Here is a 13,848-nt window from a genome sequence, read left to right as displayed (position 1 = left end):
TTGTCTTGCTTTGTCTTGTCATGTCTTATCTTGTCTTGTCATGTCTTGTCTTGTCTTGCCTTGTCTTGTCTTGTCTTGTCTTGTCTTGTCTTGTCTTGTCTTGTCTTGTCTTGTCATGTCTTGTCTTGTCTTGTCTTGTCATGTCTTGTCTTGTCTTGCCTTGTCTTGTCTTGTCTTGTCTTGTCTTGTCTTGTCTTGTCTTGTCTTGTCTTGTCTTGTCATGTCTTGTCTTGTCTTGTCTTGTCTTGTCCTGTCCTGTCTTGTCTTGTCTTGTCTTGTCTTGTCATGTCTTGTCTTGTCTTGTCTTGTCTTGTGTTGCCTCGTCTTGTCTTGTCTTCTCTTGTCCTGTCCTGACGTGTGTTGTCTTGTCTTGTCTTGTCTTGTCTTGTCTTGTCCTGTCTTGTCTTGTCTTGTCATGTCCTGTCTTGTCTTGTCTTGTCTTGTCTTGTCTTGTCCTGTCCTGTCTTGTCTTGTCTTGTCTTGTCTTGTCATGTCTTGTCTTGTCTTGTCTTGTCTTGTGTTGCCTCGTCTTGTCTTGTCTTCTCTTGTCCTGTCCTGACGGGTGTTGTGTTGTTTTGTCTTGTCTTGCTTTGTCTTGTCATGTCTTATCTTGTCTTGTCATGTCTTGTCTTGTCTTGCCTTGTCTTGTCTTGTCTTGTCTTGTCTTGTCTTGTCTTGTCTTGTCTTGTCTTGTCATGTCTTGTCTTGTCTTGTCTTGTCATGTCTTGTCTTGTCTTGTTTTGTCTTGTCTTGTCTTGTTTTGTCTTGTCTTGTATTGTCTTGTTTTCTCATGTAATGTCCTGTCGTGTGCTGTGTTGTTTTGTCTTGTCTTGTCTTGTCTTGTCTTGTCTTGTCTTTTCTTGTCTTGTCTTGTCTTGTCTTGTCATGTCTTGTCTTGTCTTGTCTTGTCTTGTCTTGTCTTGTCTTGTTTTGTCTTGTCTTGTCTTGTTTTGTCTTGTCTTGTAATGTCCTGTCGTGTGTTGTGTTGTTTTGTCTTGTCTTGTGTTGCTTTGTCGTGTCATGTCTTGTCTTGTCTTGTCCTGTACTGTCGTGTGTTGTGTTGTTTTGTCTTGTCTTGTCATGTCATGTCATGTCGTGTCTTGTGTTGCTTTGTCTTGTCTTGTCTTGTCTTGTCATGTCGTGTGTTGTGTTGTTTTGTCTTGTCTTGTTGTGTATTGTCATGTCTTATATTGTCTTGTTTTGTCTTGTCTTGTCTTGTCATGTCATGTCATGTCGTGTGTTGTGTTGTTTTGTCTTGTCTTGTCTTGTCTTGTCATTTCGTGTGTTGTGTTGTTTTGTCTTGTCTTGTGTTGTTTTGTCGTGTCATGTCTTGTCTTGTCTTGTCCTGTCCTGTCGTGTGTTGTGTTGTTTTGTCTTGTCTTGTCTTGTTTTGTCTTGTCTTGTCTTGTTTTATGTTGTCTTGTTTTGTCATGTAATGTCATGTCGTGTGTTGTGTTGTTTTGTCTTGTCTTGTGTTGTTTTGTCGTGTCATGTCTTGTCTTGTCTTGTCCTGTCCTGCCGTGTGTTGTGTTGTTTTGTCTTGTCTTGTCATGTCATGTCATGTCGTGTCTTGTGTTGCTTTGTCTTGTCTTGTCTTGTGTTGCCTCGTCTTGTCTTGTCTTGTCTTGTCCTGTCCTGACGTGTGTTGTGTTGTTTTGTCTTGTCTTGTCTTGTCTTGTCTTGTCTTGTCATGTCGTGTGTTGTGTTGTTTTGTCTTGTCTTGTCTTGTCTTGTCTTGTCTTGTCTTGTCTTGTCTTGTCATGTCGTGTGTTGTGTTGTTTTGTCTTGTCTTGTGTTGTTTTGTCGTGTCATGTCTTGTCTTGTCTTGTCTTGTCTTGTCCTGTCCTGTCGTGTGTTGTGTGGTTTTGTCTTGTCTTGTCATGTCATGTCATGTCGTGTCTTGTGTTGCTTTGTCTTGTCTTATCTTGTCTTGTCATGTCTTGTCTTGTCTTGTCTTGTCTTGTCTTGTCTTGTCTTGTCTTGTCTTGTCTTGTCTTGTCTTGTCTTGTCTTGTCTTGTCCTGTCCTGTCTTGTCTTGTCATATCTTGGTTTGTCTTGTCTTGTCTTGTCTTGTCTTGTCTTGTCTTGTCTTGCTTTGTCTTGTCATGTCTTATCTTGTCTTGTCTTGTCTTGTCTTGTCCTGTCCTGTCGTGTGTTGTTTTGTATTGTCTTGTCTTGTGTTGTTTTTTTGTGTCATGTCTTGTCTTGTCTTGTCTTGTCCTGTCCTGTCGTGTGTTGTGTTGTTTTGTCTTGCCTTGTCTTGTCTTGTCATGTCATGTCATGTCGTGTCTTGTGTTGCTTTGTCTTGTATTGTCTTGTCTTGTCTTGTCATGTCGTGTGTTGTGTTGTTTTGTCTTGTCATGTCTTGTCTTGTCATGTCATGTCATGTCGTGTGTTGTGTTGTTTTGTCTTGTCTTGTCTTGTCTTGTCTTGTCTTGTCATGTCGTGTGTTGTGTTGTTTTGTCTTGTCATGTCTTGTCTTGTCTTGTCATGTCTTGTCTTGTCTTGTCTGGTCTTGTTTTGTCTTGTCTTGTCTTGTCTTGTCTCGTCTTGTCTTGTCTTGTCTTGTCTTGTCATGTCATGTCATGTCATATCGTGTGTTGTCTTATTTTGTCTTGTCATGTCTTATCTTGTCATGTCTTGTCTTGTCTTGTCTTGTCTTGTCTTGTCTTGTCTTGTCTTGTCTTGTCTTGTCTTGTCTTGTCTTGTCTTGTCTTGTCTTGTCTTGTCTTGTCTTGTCTTGTCTTGTCTTGTCTTGTCTTGTCTTGTCTTGTCTTGTCTTGTCTTGTCTTGTCTTGTCTTGTCTTGTCTTGTCTTGTCTTGTCTTGTCTTGTCTTGTCTTGTCTTGTCTTGTCTTGTCTTGTCTTGTCTTGCCTTGTCTTGTCATGTCATGTCATGTCATATCGTGTGTTGTGTTGTTTTGTCTTGTCTTATTTTGTCTTGTCATGTCTGATCTTGTCTTGTCTTGTCTTGTCTTGTCTTGTCTTGTCTTGTCTCATCTTGTCTTGTCCTGTCCTGTCCTGTCTTGTCTTGTTATTTTATGTCTTGTCTTGTCTTGTTTTGTCTTGTCTTGTATTGTCTTGTTTTCTCATGTAATGTCATGTCGTGCGTTGTGTTGTTTTGTCTTGTCTTGTGTTGTTTTGTCGTGTCATGTCTTGTCTTGTCTTGTCTTGTCCTGTCCTGTTGTGTGTTGTGTTGTTTTGTCTTGTCTTGTCTTGTCCTGTCCTGACGTGTGTTGTCTTGTCTTGTCTTGTCTTGTCTTGTCTTGTCTTGTCTTGTCCTGTCTTGTCTTGTCTTGTCATGTCCTGTCTTGTCTTGTCTTGTCTTGTCTTGTCTTGTCTTGTCTTGTCTTGTCTTGTCCTGTCCTGTCTTGTCTTGTCTTGTCTTGTCTTGTCATGTCTTGTCTTGTCTTGTCTTGTCTTGTCTTGTCTTGTCTTGTGTTGCCTCGTCTTGTCTTGTCTTGTCTTGTCTTGTCATGTCATGTCATGTCATATCGTGTGTTGTCTTATTTTGTCTTGTCATGTCTTATCTTGTCATGTCTTGTCTTGTCTTGTCTTGTCTTGTCTTGTCTTGTCTTGTCTTGTCTTGTCTTGTCTTGTCTTGTCTTGTCTTGTCTTGTCTTGTCTTGTCTTGTCTTGTCTTGTCATGTCATGTCATGTCATATCGTGTGTTGTGTTGTTTTGTCTTGTCTTATTTTGTCTTGTCATGTCTGATCTTGTCTTGTCTTGTCTTGTCTTGTCTTGTCTTGTCTTGTCTTGTCTTGTCTTGTCATGTCATGTCATGTCATATCGTGTGTTGTGTTGTTTTGTCTTGTCTTATTTTGTCTTGTCATGTCTGATCTTGTCTTGTCTTGTCTTGTCTTGTCTTGTCTTGTCTTGTCTCATCTTGTCTTGTCCTGTCCTGTCCTGTCTTGTCTTGTTATTTTATGTCTTGTCTTGTCTTGTTTTGTCTTGTCTTGTATTGTCTTGTTTTCTCATGTAATGTCATGTCGTGCGTTGTGTTGTTTTGTCTTGTCTTGTGTTGTTTTGTCGTGTCATGTCTTGTCTTGTCTTGTCTTGTCCTGTCCTGTTGTGTGTTGTGTTGTTTTGTCTTGTCTTGTCTTGTCCTGTCCTGACGTGTGTTGTCTTGTCTTGTCTTGTCTTGTCTTGTCTTGTCTTGTCTTGTCCTGTCTTGTCTTGTCTTGTCATGTCCTGTCTTGTCTTGTCTTGTCTTGTCTTGTCTTGTCTTGTCTTGTCTTGTCTTGTCTTGTCTTGTCCTGTCCTGTCTTGTCTTGTCTTGTCTTGTCTTGTCATGTCTTGTCTTGTCTTGTCTTGTCTTGTGTTGCCTCGTCTTGTCTTGTCTTCTCTTGTCCTGTCCTGACGGGTGTTGTGTTGTTTTGTCTTGTCTTGCTTTGTCTTGTCATGTCTTATCTTGTCTTGTCATGTCTTGTCTTGTCTTGCCTTGTCTTGTCTTGTCTTGTCTTGTCTTGTCTTGTCTTGTCTTGTCTTGTCTTGTCATGTCTTGTCTTGTCTTGTCTTGTCATGTCTTGTCTTGTCTTGCCTTGTCTTGTCTTGTCTTGTCTTGTCTTGTCTTGTCTTGTCTTGTCTTGTCTTGTCTTGTCATGTCTTGTCTTGTCTTGTCTTGTCTTGTCCTGTCCTGTCTTGTCTTGTCTTGTCTTGTCTTGTCATGTCTTGTCTTGTCTTGTCTTGTCTTGTGTTGCCTCGTCTTGTCTTGTCTTCTCTTGTCCTGTCCTGACGTGTGTTGTCTTGTCTTGTCTTGTCTTGTCTTGTCTTGTCCTGTCTTGTCTTGTCTTGTCATGTCCTGTCTTGTCTTGTCTTGTCTTGTCTTGTCTTGTCTTGTCTTGTCTTGTCTTGTCTTGTCCTGTCCTGTCTTGTCTTGTCTTGTCTTGTCTTGTCATGTCTTGTCTTGTCTTGTCTTGTCTTGTGTTGCCTCGTCTTGTCTTGTCTTCTCTTGTCCTGTCCTGACGGGTGTTGTGTTGTTTTGTCTTGTCTTGCTTTGTCTTGTCATGTCTTATCTTGTCTTGTCATGTCTTGTCTTGTCTTGCCTTGTCTTGTCTTGTCTTGTCTTGTCTTGTCTTGTCTTGTCTTGTCTTGTCTTGTCATGTCTTGTCTTGTCTTGTCTTGTCATGTCTTGTCTTGTCTTGTTTTGTCTTGTCTTGTCTTGTTTTCTCTTGTCTTGTATTGTCTTGTTTTCTCATGTAATGTCCTGTCGTGTGCTGTGTTGTTTTGTCTTGTCTTGTCTTGTCTTGTCTTGTCTTGTCTTTTCTTGTCTTGTCTTGTCTTGTCTTGTCATGTCTTGTCTTGTCTTGTCTTGTCTTGTCTTGTCTTGTCTTGTTTTGTCTTGTCTTGTCTTGTTTTGTCTTGTCTTGTAATGTCCTGTCGTGTGTTGTGTTGTTTTGTCTTGTCTTGTGTTGCTTTGTCGTGTCATGTCTTGTCTTGTCTTGTCCTGTACTGTCGTGTGTTGTGTTGTTTTGTCTTGTCTTGTCATGTCATGTCATGTCGTGTCTTGTGTTGCTTTGTCTTGTCTTGTCTTGTCTTGTCATGTCGTGTGTTGTGTTGTTTTGTCTTGTCTTGTTGTGTATTGTCATGTCTTATATTGTCTTGTTTTGTCTTGTCTTGTCTTGTCATGTCATGTCATGTCGTGTGTTGTGTTGTTTTGTCTTGTCTTGTCTTGTCTTGTCATTTCGTGTGTTGTGTTGTTTTGTCTTGTCTTGTGTTGTTTTGTCGTGTCATGTCTTGTCTTGTCTTGTCCTGTCCTGTCGTGTGTTGTGTTGTTTTGTCTTGTCTTGTCTTGTTTTGTCTTGTCTTGTCTTGTTTTATGTTGTCTTGTTTTGTCATGTAATGTCATGTCGTGTGTTGTGTTGTTTTGTCTTGTCTTGTGTTGTTTTGTCGTGTCATGTCTTGTCTTGTCTTGTCCTGTCCTGCCGTGTGTTGTGTTGTTTTGTCTTGTCTTGTCATGTCATGTCATGTCGTGTCTTGTGTTGCTTTGTCTTGTCTTGTCTTGTGTTGCCTCGTCTTGTCTTGTCTTGTCTTGTCCTGTCCTGACGTGTGTTGTGTTGTTTTGTCTTGTCTTGTCTTGTCTTGTCTTGTCATGTCGTGTGTTGTGTTGTTTTGTCTTGTCTTGTCTTGTCTTGTCTTGTCTTGTCTTGTCTTGTCTTGTCATGTCGTGTGTTGTGTTGTTTTGTCTTGTCTTGTGTTGTTTTGTCGTGTCATGTCTTGTCTTGTCTTGTCTTGTCTTGTCCTGTCCTGTCGTGTGTTGTGTGGTTTTGTCTTGTCTTGTCATGTCATGTCATGTCGTGTCTTGTGTTGCTTTGTCTTGTCTTATCTTGTCTTGTCATGTCTTGTCTTGTCTTGTCTTGTCTTGTCTTGTCTTGTCTTGTCTTGTCTTGTCTTGTCTTGTCTTGTCTTGTCTTGTCTTGTCCTGTCCTGTCTTGTCTTGTCATATCTTGGTTTGTCTTGTCTTGTCTTGTCTTGTCTTGTCTTGTCTTGTCTTGTCTTGTCTTGCTTTGTCTTGTCATGTCTTATCTTGTCTTGTCTTGTCTTGTCTTGTCCTGTCCTGTCGTGTGTTGTTTTGTATTGTCTTGTCTTGTGTTGTTTTTTTGTGTCATGTCTTGTCTTGTCTTGTCTTGTCCTGTCCTGTCGTGTGTTGTGTTGTTTTGTCTTGCCTTGTCTTGTCTTGTCATGTCATGTCATGTCGTGTCTTGTGTTGCTTTGTCTTGTATTGTCTTGTCTTGTCTTGTCATGTCGTGTGTTGTGTTGTTTTGTCTTGTCATGTCTTGTCTTGTCATGTCATGTCATGTCGTGTGTTGTGTTGTTTTGTCTTGTCTTGTCTTGTCTTGTCTTGTCTTGTCATGTCGTGTGTTGTGTTGTTTTGTCTTGTCATGTCTTGTCTTGTCTTGTCATGTCTTGTCTTGTCTTGTCTGGTCTTGTTTTGTCTTGTCTTGTCTTGTCTTGTCTCGTCTTGTCTTGTCTTGTCTTGTCTTGTCATGTCATGTCATGTCATATCGTGTGTTGTCTTATTTTGTCTTGTCATGTCTTATCTTGTCATGTCTTGTCTTGTCTTGTCTTGTCTTGTCTTGTCTTGTCTTGTCTTGTCTTGTCTTGTCTTGTCTTGTCTTGTCTTGTCTTGTCTTGTCTTGTCTTGTCTTGTCTTGTCTTGTCTTGTCTTGTCTTGTCTTGTCTTGTCTTGTCTTGTCTTGTCTTGTCTTGTCTTGTCTTGTCTTGTCTTGTCTTGTCTTGTCTTGTCTTGTCTTGCCTTGTCTTGTCATGTCATGTCATGTCATATCGTGTGTTGTGTTGTTTTGTCTTGTCTTATTTTGTCTTGTCATGTCTGATCTTGTCTTGTCTTGTCTTGTCTTGTCTTGTCTTGTCTTGTCTCATCTTGTCTTGTCCTGTCCTGTCCTGTCTTGTCTTGTTATTTTATGTCTTGTCTTGTCTTGTTTTGTCTTGTCTTGTATTGTCTTGTTTTCTCATGTAATGTCATGTCGTGCGTTGTGTTGTTTTGTCTTGTCTTGTGTTGTTTTGTCGTGTCATGTCTTGTCTTGTCTTGTCTTGTCCTGTCCTGTTGTGTGTTGTGTTGTTTTGTCTTGTCTTGTCTTGTCCTGTCCTGACGTGTGTTGTCTTGTCTTGTCTTGTCTTGTCTTGTCTTGTCTTGTCTTGTCTTGTCCTGTCTTGTCTTGTCTTGTCATGTCCTGTCTTGTCTTGTCTTGTCTTGTCTTGTCTTGTCTTGTCTTGTCTTGTCTTGTCCTGTCCTGTCTTGTCTTGTCTTGTCTTGTCTTGTCATGTCTTGTCTTGTCTTGTCTTGTCTTGTCTTGTCTTGTCTTGTGTTGCCTCGTCTTGTCTTGTCTTCTCTTGTCCTGTCCTGACGTGTGTTGTGTTGTTTTGTCTTGTCTTGCTTTGTCTTGTCATGTCTTATCTTGTCTTGTCATGTCTTGTCTTGTCTTGCCTTGTCTTGTCTTGTCTTGTCTTGTCTTGTCTTGTCTTGTCTTGTCTTGTCTTGTCTTGTCATGTCTTGTCTTGTCTTGTCTTGTATTGTCTTGTCTTGTTTTGTTTTGTCTTGTCTTGTCTTGTCTTGTCTTGTCTTGTCTTGTCTTGTCTTGTCTTGTCTTGTCTTGTCTTGTCTTGTCTTGTCATGTCATGTCATGTCATATCGTGTGTTGTGTTGTTTTGTCTTGTCTTGTCTTGTCTTGTCATGTCATGTCGTGTGTTGTGTTGTTTTGTGTTGTTTTGTCTTGTCTTATCTTGTATTGTCTTGTTTTCTCATGTAATGTCATGTCGTGTGTTGTGTTGTTTTGTCTTGTCTTGTGTTGTTTTGTCGTGTCATGTCTTGTCTTGTCTTGTCTTGTCTTGTCCTGTCCTGTCGTGTGTTGTGTTGTTTTGTTTTGTCTTGTCTTGTCCTGTCCTGACGTGTGTTGTGTTGTTTTGTCTTGTCTTGTTTTGTCTTGTCCTGTCCTGTCTTGTCTTGTCTTGTGATGTCATGTCATGTCGTGTGTTGTGTTGTTTTGTCTTGTCATGTCTTGTCTTGTCTTGTCTTGTCTTGTCTTGTCTTGTCTTGTCTTGTCTTGTCTTGTCTTGTCTTGTCTTGTCTTGTCTTGTCTTGCCTTGTCTTGTCTTGTCTTGTCTTGTCTTGTCATGTCTTGTCTTGTCTTGTGTTGTTTTGTCGTGTCATATCTTGTCTTGTCTTGCCTTGTCTTGTCCTGTCCTGTCGTGTGTTGTGTTGTTTTGTCTTGTCTTGTCATGTCGTGTCTTGTGTTGCTTTGTCTTGTCTTGTCTTGTCTTGTCATGTCGTATGTTGTGTTGTTTTGTCTTGTCTTGTTGTGTATTGTCATGTCTTGTCTTGCCTTATCTTGCCTTATCTTGCCTTGTCTTGTCTTGTCTGGTCTTGTCTTGTCTTGTCTGGTCTTGTCTTGTCTTGTCTTGTCTTGTCTTGTCATGTCTTGTCTTGTCTTGTTTTGTCTTGTCTTGTATTGTCTTGTTTTCTCATGTAATGTCATGTCGTGTGTTGTGTTGTTTTGTATTGTCTTGTGTTGTTTTGTCGTGTCATGTCTTGTCTTGTCCTGTCCTGTCGTGTATTGTGTTGTTTTGTCTTGTCTTGTCATGTCATGTCATGTCGTGTCTTGTGTTGCTTTGTCTTGTCTTGTCTTGTCTTGTCATGTCGTGTGTTGTGTTGTTTTGTCTTGTCTTGTTGTGTATTGTCATGTCTTATATTGTCTTGTCTTGTCTTGTCTTGTCTTGTCATGTCATGTCATGTCATGTCGTGTGTTGTGTTGTTTTGTCTTGTCTTGTCTTGTCATGCCGTGTGTTGTATTGTTTTGTCTTGTCTTGTGTTGTTTTGTCGTGTCATTTCTTGTCTTGTCTTGTCCTGTCCTGTCGTGTGTTGTGTTGTTTTGTCTTGTCTTGTCTTGTCTAGTTTTGTCTTGTCTTGTCTTGTCTTGTTTTATGTTGTCTTGTTTTGTCATGTAATGTCATGTCGTGTGTTGTGTTGTTTTGTCTTGTCTTGTGTTGTTTTGTCGTGTCATGTCTTGTCTTGTCTTGTCTTGTCTTGTCCTGTCCTGTCGTGTGTTGTGTTGTTTTGTTTTGTCTTGTCATGTCATGTCGTGTCTTGTGTTGCTTTGTCTTGTCTTTTCTTCTCCTTGTCTTGTGATGTTTTGTCCTGTCCTGACGTGTGTTTTGTTGTTTCGTCTTGTCATGTCTTGTCTTGTCTTGTGATGTCATGTCATGTCGTGTGTTGTGTTGTTTTGTCTTGTCTTGTCATGTCGTGTGTTGTGTTGTTTTGTCTTGTCTTGCTGTGTATTGTCATGTCTTATATTGTCTTGTCTTGTCATGTCATGTCATGTCGTGTGGTGTGTTGTTTTGTCTTGTCTTGTCTTGTCTTGTTTTGTCTTGTCATGTCTTGTCTTATCTTGTCTTGTCTTGTCTTGTCTTGTCTTGTCTTGTCTTGTCTTGTCTTGTCTTGTCTTGTCTTGTCTTGTCTTGTCTTGTCTTGTCTTGTCCTGTCCTGTCTTGCCTTGTCTTGTCATGTTTTGTCTTGTCCTGTCCTGTCTTGTCTTGTCTTGTCATGTCTTGTCTTGTCTTGTCCTGTCCTGTCTTATCTTGTCTTGTCATGTCATGTCTTGTCTTGTCTTGTCTTGTCTTGTCTTGTCTTGTTTTGTCTTGTCTTGTCTTGTCTTGTCTTGTCTTGTCTTGTCTTGTCTTGTCTTGTCTGGTCTTGTCTTGTCTTGTTTTGCCTTGTCTTGTCTTGTTTTATGTTGTCTTGTCTTGTCTGGTCTTGTTTTGTCTTGTCTTGTATTGTCTTGTCTTGTCTTGTCTTGTCTTGTCTTGTCTTGTCTTGTCTTGTCTTGTCTTGTCTTGTCTTGTCTTGTCTTGTCTTGTCTTGTCTTGTCTTGCCTTGTCTTGTCTTGTCTTGTCATGTCTTGTCTTGTCATGTCCTATCTTGTCTTGTCTTGTCTTGTCTTGTCTTGTCTTGTCTTGTCTTGTCTTGTCTTGTCTTGTCTTGTCTTGTCTTGTCTTGTCTTGTCTTGTCTTGTCTTGTCTTGTCTTGTCTTGTCTTGTCTTGTCTTGTCTTGTCTTGTCTTGTCTTGTATTGTCTTGTCTTGTTTTATGTTGTCTTGTCTTGTTTTGTCATGTAATGCCATGTCGTGTGTTGTGTTGTTTTGTCTTGTCATGTCTTATATTGTCTTGTCTTGTCTTGTCTTGTCATGTCTTGTCTTGTCATGTCCTATCTTGTCTTGTCTTGTCTTGTGTTGCCTCGTCTTGTCTTGTCTTGTCTTGTCTTGTCTTGTCTTGTCTTGTCTTGTGATGTCATGTCGTGTGTTGTGTTGTTTTGTCTTGTCATGTCTTGTCTTGTCATGTCCTATCTTGTCTTGTCATGTCTTGTCTTGTCTTGTCTTGTCTTGTCTTGTCTTGTCTTGTCTTGTCTTGTCTTGTCTTGTCTTGTCTTGTCTTGTGATGTCATGTCGTGTGTTGTGTTGTTTTGTCTTGTCTTGTTTTGTCTTGTCCTGTCTTGTCTTGTCATGTCATGTCATGTGTTGTGTTGTGTTGTTTTGTCTTGTCTTGTATTGTCTTGTCTTGTCTTGTCTTGTCTTGTCTTGCCTTATCTTGCCTTGTCTTGTCTTGTCTGGTCTTGTCTTGTCTTGTCTTGTCATGTCTTGTCTGGTCTTGTTTTGTCTTGTCTTGTATTGTCTTGTCTTGTCTTGTCTTGTCTTGTCTTGTCTTGTCTTGTCTTGTCTTGTCTTATCTTGTCTTGTCTTGTCTTGTCTTGTCTTGTCTTGTCTTGTCTTGTCTTGTATTGTCTTGTCTTGTTTTATGTTGTCTTGTCTTGTCTTGTTTTGTCATGTAATGTCATGTCGTGTGTTGTGTTGTTTTGTCTTGTCTTGTTTTGTCTTGTCATGTCTTGTCTTGTCTTGTCTTGTCTTGTCTTGTCTTGTCTTGTCTTGTCTTGTCTTGTCTTGTCTTGTCTTGTCTTGTCTTGTCTTGTCTTGTCTTGTCTTGTCTTGTCTTGTCTTGTCTTGTCATGTCTTGTCTTGTCATGTCCTATCTTGTCTTGTCTTGTCTTGTGTTGCCTCGTCTTGTCTTGTCTTGTCTTGTCTTGTCTTGTCTTGTCTTGTCTTGTCTTGTCTTGTGATGTCATGTCGTGTGTTGTGTTGTTTTGTCTTGTCATGTCTTGTCTTGTCATGTCCTATCTTGTCTTGTCATGTCTTGTCTTGTCTTGTCTTGTCTTGTCTTGTCTTGTCTTGTCTTGTCTTGTCTTGTCTTGTCTTGTCTTGTCTTGTCTTGTCTTGTATTGTCTTGTCTTGTTTTGTCTTGTCTTGTATTGTCTTGTCTTGTCTTGTCTTGTCTTGTCTTGTCTTGTCTTGTCTTGTCTTGTCTTGTCTTGTCTTGTCTTGTCTTGTCTTGTCTTGTCTTGTCTTGTCTTGTCTTGTATTGTCTTGTCTTGTTTTATGTTGTCTTGTCTTGTCTTGTTTTGTCATGTAATGCCATGTCGTGTGTTGTGTTGTTTTGTCTTGTCATGTCTTATATTGTCTTGTCTTGTCTTGTGATGTCTTGTCTTGTCTTGTCTTGTCTTGTCTTGTCATGTCTTGTCTTGTCATGTCCTATCTTGTCTTGTCTTGTCTTGTGTTGCCTCGTCTTGTCTTGTCTTGTCTTGTCTTGTCTTGTCTTGTCTTGTCTTGTCTTGTCTTGTCTTGTGATGTCATGTCGTGTGTTGTGTTGTTTTGTCTTGTCATGTCTTGTCTTGTCATGTCCTATCTTGTCTTGTCATGTCTTGTCTTGTCTTGTCTTGTCTTGTCTTGTCTTGTCTTGTCTTGTCTTGTCTTCTCCTGTCCTGTCGTGTGTTGTGTTGTTTTGTCTTGTCTTGTCATGTCATGTCATGTCGTGTCTTGTATTACTTTGTCTTGTCTTGTCTTGTCATGTCGTGTGTTGTGTTGTTTTGTCTTATCTTGTTGTGTATTGTCATGTCTTATATTGTCTTGTCTTGTCTTGTGATGTCATGTCATGTCTTGTCTTGTGTTGTTTTGTCGTGTCATGTCTTGTCTTGTCTTGTCTTGTCTTGTCCTGTCCTGTCGTGTGTTGTCTTGTCTTGTCTTGTCCTGTCCTGACGTGTGTTGTGTTGTTTTGTCTTGTGTTGTTTTGTCCTGTCCTGACGTGTGTTGTGTTGTTTTGCCTTGTCTTGTTTTGTCTTGTCTTGTGTTGTTTTGTCTTGTATTGTCTTGTTTTCTCATGTAATGTCATGTCGTGTGTTGTGTTGTTTTGTCTTGTCTTGTGTTGTTTTGTCGTGTCATGTCTTGTCTTGTCTTGTCCTGTCCTGTCGTGTGTTGTCTTGTCTTGTCTTGTCCTGTCCTGACGTGTGTTGTATTGTTTTGTCTTGTTTTGTTTTGTCTTGTCTTGTGTTGTTTTGTCCTGTCCTGACGTGTGTTGTGTTGTTTTGTCTTGTCTTGTTTTGTCTTGTCTTGTCTTGTCATGTCTTGTCTTGTCTTGTGTTGTTTTGTCGTGTCATGCCTTGTCTTGTGATGTCATGTCATGTCGTGTGTTGTGTTGTTTTGTCTTGTCATGTCTTGTCTTGTCTTGTCATGTCTTGTCATGTCTTATATTGTCTTGTCTTGTCTTGTGATGTCTTGTCTTGTCTTGTCTTGTCTTGTCTTGTCATGTCTTGTCTTGTCATGTCCTATCTTGTCTTGTCTTGTCTTGTGTTGCCTCGTCTTGTCTTGTCTTGTCTTGTCTTGTCTTGTCTTGTCTTGTCTTGTCTTGTCTTGTCTTGTCTTGTGATGTCATGTCGTGTGTTGTGTTGTTTTGTCTTGTCATGTCTTGTCTTGTCATGTCCTATCTTGTCTTGTCATGTCTTGTCTTGTCTTGTCTTGTCTTGTCTTGTCTTGTCTTGTCTTCTCCTGTCCTGTCGTGTGTTGTGTTGTTTTGTCTTGTCTTGTCATGTCATGTCATGTCGTGTCTTGTATTACTTTGTCTTGTCTTGTCTTGTCATGTCGTGTGTTGTGTTGTTTTGTCTTGTCTTGTTGTGTATTGTCATGTCTTATATTGTCTTGTCTTGTCTTGTGATGTCATATCATGTCTTGTCTTGTGTTGTTTTGTCGTGTCATGTCTTGTCTTGTCTTGTCTTGTCTTGTCCTGTCCTGTCGTGTGTTGTCTTGTCTTGTCTTGTCCTGTCCTGACGTGTGTTGTGTTGTTTTGTCCTGTCCTGACGTGTGTTGTGTTGTTTTGCCTTGTCTTGTTTTGTCTTGTCTTGTGTTGTTTTGTCTTGTATTGTCTTGTTTTCTCATGTAATGTCATGTCGTGTGTTGTGTTGTTTTGTCTTGTCTTGTGTTGTTTTGTCGTGTCATGTCTTGTCTTGTCTTGTCCT

The sequence above is a fragment of the Zeugodacus cucurbitae genome, chromosome X (assembly GCF_028554725.1).
Source record: "Zeugodacus cucurbitae isolate PBARC_wt_2022May chromosome X, idZeuCucr1.2, whole genome shotgun sequence".
Classification (NCBI taxonomy): domain Eukaryota; kingdom Metazoa; phylum Arthropoda; class Insecta; order Diptera; family Tephritidae; genus Zeugodacus; species Zeugodacus cucurbitae.
The sequence above is the reverse complement of the archived record's forward strand: the minus strand, read 5'-3'. Positions refer to the sequence as shown.